The sequence below is a fragment of the Setaria italica genome, chromosome VI (genome assembly GCF_000263155.2).
Source record: "Setaria italica strain Yugu1 chromosome VI, Setaria_italica_v2.0, whole genome shotgun sequence".
In the NCBI taxonomy this organism is placed as follows: Eukaryota; Viridiplantae; Streptophyta; class Magnoliopsida; order Poales; family Poaceae; genus Setaria; species Setaria italica.
In genome coordinates, this window is record NC_028455.1 from 19,407,439 (window position 1) to 19,413,438 (window position 6,000).

Here is a 6,000-nt window from a genome sequence, read left to right on the forward strand (position 1 = left end):
CCTAAAAGAAGGAGATGCCAATACAAGGTTCTTCCACCTAAAGGCAAATGGAAGACGAAGAAAGAACTTCATACAGAGACTATGTCAAGATAACGGGTGGGTTTTCTCCCACAGTGACAAACAATGAGTTGTGTAGGAACACTTCGACAACATTATGAGGGAATAGCCACTAGGAACGCTCAACTTAAATTGGCCAGTGCAAAACTTATCCATGGTCGACCTATCTTCACTCGATGACCCATTTACAGAAGAGGAAGTTTGGTGTGCCATCAGACAAATGCCAAGAAACAAAGCACGGGACCTGACAGCTACACAGGCACTTTCTTCAATAGCTGCTGGGAGATGATCAAGCACGACCTAATGGCGTCAATTAACTCGTTTCACAACTCTTGTTGAACAAACTTAAACCTGCTAAACAAGGCCACAATCATCCTAATCCCAAAAATGGATGGTGCTGAGGACATTACAGACTTCAGACCCATTAGTCTAATCCTCGCTATTGCAAAGATCATAACAAAGATCCTATCCCTACGCTTAGCTCCATTCATGAACCAACTGATCTCGCCCTGCCAAAGCGTCTTCATCAAAGGAAGGAGCATTCATGATAACTTCCTCTACGTATGCAACCTGGCACGCTGCTTCCACAGAAACAAATGGGCATCTTTACTCATGAAGCTCGACATATCCAAGGCTTTCAACTCCATACAGAGGGACTACCTACTCATGATGATGCAGCACAGAGGGTTCCCACAGAAATGGAGGGACTGGATCACGGCCATCCTGACCACATCAACATCAAGAATTTCACTAAATGGGATCCCCATGAACCACATACAACATGGCAGAGGACTTCGATAGAGTGACCCGCTTTCACCGCTACTCTTCATCCTGGCAATAGACCCGCTACAACGTCTCATGACGGTCACCATGGAGAAATGTCTGCTCAACAAGTTGAACGGCCAAGCGTCAAGAATGAGAGTATCCATGTACGCTGATGACACGGTAATTTTCATCAAACCCACTTCACAAGATGTCGCAAATATGAAGAACTTGCTGCTCAATTTTGGGGAAGCAACTGGCCTCAAAACAAACATGCAAAAAACAAGTGTTACACCGATAAGCTGCTCCAACATACACATTCACGAAGTGCTATGCCAGTCGCGCGAAGGAATTTCCCGATAAAATACCTGGGCCTACCACTAACGGTCACACACCTACGACGAACGACAAAACAGCGAGCAAGCTTTCAAGCTAGAAGGGAAGGAACCTCACACAGGCCGGCCGTCTATGCCTCACCAAAGCAGTTTTATCCTCACAACCCATATATCTGCTAACGGCGCTCAAAACGTCCAAAGAAGTACTAGAAGAGATTGACAAAATAAGAAAGCGCTTCCTTTGGGCGGGAGACAAGGAACTCATGGGAGGAAAATGCAAGGTCAACTTGGCAAGGACCACTTTATCGAAGGAGCACGGTGGCGTGGGAATCCTGAATCTCGACAAATTTGCAAGGGCTCTGCGCATCAGATGGCTATGGCATGAATGGGTTTCGCCCAACAAGACGTAGGCCGGAACAGATTCACCGTGCGATGATCGAGACAGACTGCTTTTTGCTGCATGCACAACAATCCAGGTTGGAGATGGAGAAAAGACTCGTTTCTAGCAAGACGTGTGGATCCAAGGTCGCCGACCAAAAGACATCGCACTAGAACTCTATGCAAAAACAAGGAAGAAGAAGAGGACGGTGTGCGGATTCACACAACAAGATTCACAACAACCCACCTAAGAGAATTCATAACACTGTGGAGCCTGATACAACAGTATGAGCTACTACCGGGCCAAGAAGATAGAATTACATGGAAATTCACGCGGAGCAGCCAATACACCACTGCTTGAGCATATAAAGCGCAATTTCTAGGATGCACAAGGATGACAAACCTCGCAACCGTATGGCTGGCTTGGGCCCCACCGAAATGCAAAGTTTTTGCCTGGCTAATTCTACGTAACAGAGTTTGGACTTCAAACAGACTAGCAAAATGCGGATGGGATCACACCCCGACTTGCACCTTATGCCGATGCATGATGGAGACGGTGCACCACCTTCTAACAGATTCACAAAACAAATTTGGAAGCTCGTGGCCCTATGGATAACACAAGAAATGCTGAACCTAGAACAATGGCAGCACAACACAACGACCTTGGAGTGGTGGACCAATATCACGTCGATGCTAGGAATCTCACGAAAGGCGTCCAGAAGCTTAACGCTTCTTATCATTTGGGAAATATGGATCGAGAGAAACTCCAGAATCTTCCGTCACCAAAGTTCATCGGTGCCATCGTTGACAGCCAAAATCAGGTCCTCGCCCAACCTTTGGATCACAGTGCGGGCCTCCTAGCTAGAGAGTAACAGCAATCCTTGTATAGTTTTCGATCTTTCTTGGTTTCTTTCCGGTTAGCTGGATGTATCTATCCCTCTTTATCAATAAAATAGGCACACTCGTGCCGTTTTCGTTAAAAAAACACATGATGTACGTCCTAATTAACCTATGGATTGGTCGTGCGCATACATTAAGCATAGTCTGCCTCGTACGTACTACTTAGAAGTACCAATCGATTACTTAAAAATGGACTATACTACTGAGAAGAGATTTACTCATTTGATGTCCTCAAGTAACAACTAGGCAGCTCTCTCGTATATAGAAGCAAGTAAATCGGGACCAGTGTAGCTATGTACGACGATTCACGTACAACTCGTGTACGACATGTGTCAAGCCAATCAATGTGCTCATCGGTTTCTATTTCATTCATATGAGCCCATTCAACTTCGTCAGCTGTCTTTAGGTGTGCACAAATCGCACTTCCAGAGTTGTAGTTATTTGTTAAAAAAAATGAAGTGCAGAAGAATTTCGGGACAAAATTGTCGGCATGTTTTTTTCTTCTTATTCTACACATGTATAGCCATGGTAGGATCTCAACTGGCACAAGCTCTAAAGGCCCCACGGGCCTTGGGGCACAACTTTTATATTTCTGTGCTGCCATTAGTTTTAAAACACTTATCAGATGAAGTGATGCTACAGAGACATCTATTACATACATTGTGAACCGAAATTTTTATAGATTCTATGGATGACTATTTTAAATATTCAATTGACCTTGTTTTGTTACTGAAATGTTCATAGTAACTAGTCCAAGCCTATCCTTTTCCATTTGTTGATCTACATGTTGAGGTGACATTGTGTATAGAGTTATATATAGACCCTCAACCTTTGAGGTTTTGGGAGCTAACAGAGTATGCACATATTCGGAGCCTCTTGCTATATTAAAACAAAAATATTAAAGACCAAGGGCAATTAACACAAGATTAAAGATTTGATAAGTGATAGTTTAGGCTTACATATGTCTAGTCTAGATAGGTGATTAGCCTAAACGTGAATCAAAAGAATGATTACTCTTAATATTTGTTGACACATGGATGACTTGATGGCGAAATGTCTTGCAAGATCCTCCCGAGAAATGGTGGATCAGCGTCTGCCCGCAAGCCGATTAGTGAATAGTTTGTTGTGTACATAGTTTGTTGTGAGCACCTCCGTAGTGAAAAAAATATGGAGTTGGAGGTAGGGGTGAAGCCTTATAGGATGTAGAGGGTGCATATGTACCACACACCAAAATGTAAAAGCATAGATTAGGACTAATTTCCAGTTTTCCACCATGCATGTATGCACCTCTAATGGCTCAAGTCCATATGTACGCATAAGGCAGGAGCATCCTTCCAATTTGCTTAGTGCGTACCTCTTGCGATGGAGGCTCCAAACAAGGATAAAGGAAGAACAAAAATAAATTTTACGTATATATGTGTTCTCTCTGTCCTTTTTTAGAAAAAGAATTTTTATTCATGTCTCTGCGAGATTTTTGCATACAACCAATCCTTATTACAGTTTTTGCATGCATCAGTTTTAAAGAAAAGCTCTTAAAAAATGAACCAAGCAAGGTTGTGACTAGTTAAGCGCTAAGTCTCTTAATAGCGACCACCCGTGCTTGGTGAAGATCTCAATAGCCATAATCTCCAAGGTATGACAAGCCCACTTCAGGAGTGGTCTGTTGTTCTTCTTTTGCAGAATCTCCAGAAAGATGTCTAGTAAGTTGCCCTAGTAAGTTGCCCTAAAAGTAACATGCAAATAAAATTATAATCCTTTTTTTATCAAATGTCACGTCATTTCTATATATATAGTCAAATATCTTAGTTCAAAAAATTGCACTTGCTCCCGCACAAATTTGAGGTCGTATGAAGGCCTACTTGATTGAACCACACCCCAGATAAATCAAGATATGTAGAAGGTTGCAAACCAAATGCCATTGTAAAGATTCTCCAAACAAATCTTGTGACATGACAATCAAAGAACAAGTGTTAAATATTTTCCTTATTATCACAAAAACAACATCGGTGATCCCCTTCCAATGTCTTTTTAATAGATTGTCTTTCATTAAAATTACCCCTTTTAACAAAAAAAACCATAAAAATCTTAATTTTAAGCGGCAATTTTAATTTTCATAATGATTTATTTTAAGACAAGGCTAATTGGTTCACAAAATGTTTATACAAACATCGTCAATTAACAACTGTTAAGTTTGGCTTAAGACAGGTAACTAGACGGGAAGCACAAGGTTGGCAGCTTAGCCTTAGCTTCAATTCCCCTCGTTTTCTCCGTGGAAAACATGATTGTAGCAAAATTATAGCAACGAGTACACATGCCCTTCGAACGAAGTTGGCGCCACGGGAGTAAACAAAGCTGCCATCATTTTAGCCCTTCTTTGGAATATAAAGTAAATTTCATATAATGTGAACTAAAATTCCTATAGAGCCATCTCAAACAAATGATAGAACCTCTAGAATTCATGTAAATTTTCTAGAGCAGCTCGCTCCACGGCAATTTTAGGGGATCTCCAATATATATTCCAACGTTTTGCTTCTTTTGTTTACATCCATTCACCTTTTTTGTAGAATACACCAACAGTCCTGAAGTTGTCCTGTGGTATCATCCAGATCCCTAAATTCTCAAAATGCATTTTTCAGATCCCCAAACTTATCTCAGGGTGTCATGTGGATCTCTAAACTCAAAGTGCACATCTAGCTCCTCAAACTTATCATCGGATCCCTAAACTCTCAAAATACATTTTTCAAATCTTAAAACTTATCACCTGCCGCTTATGGCAATATTTTCTTCTCGCTCATTGCCTTCGCAAGCACCTTATGCTTAGTGATCACACATGTGTTGCTTGGCGCTTGATTGGGGCATCTTAAAATGCACTTTGAGAGTTTAAGGACTCGGATGACCCCCCTGAGATAAGTTGGAAATTTGAAAATGTGTTTTGAGAATTTAGTGACTCGAATAGCATCTTGAGACAAGTTTATGGACCTGAAAATACATTTGAGAGTTTAAAGCATCTCCAGCAATCTCCCAATAAATGTTTTCCAATAACTAGTTAATAGGGATATCCCAATATCACTTTCACCGTTACTAAGAGAGTGGCTTTTGCAGTCTTCCAATAATCTCATCCCAATCCAACTACTATATTGGGAGAGTCACAACTTCTCCTTTATTTAGGAAGAGTTGGGTTGAATTATCGGGTTGTCCCAATAATTATTGGGAAAAGAGAAAGGTAAAGGAAGACTGTTGGAGCACTATTTTCTCATCAACTCTCTCAATATGGTATTGGATTGAGAAAATGAAGATTGTTCCCCATGACAAATTTAGGAACTACCCGTGTATTTTACTTTTTTTTCTTCCAATTCTTGTGTTCTCCTGAATTGGTTCTTCATAGGATTCTTCTTAGTCCGTTTTTTTTTCCCGTAGAATGCAAGTTGCTAGGTCCTCTAAGAGCATCTCCAAGAGTGTCAAAAAATAAAGTCCTAAAACAATCGGTTTAGGATCTCGCCAAAAATTACTGAAAAGAAAAAGAAACTCATCACCCAACAGTTCCGTAAAAACTAGATCCAAAAATCAA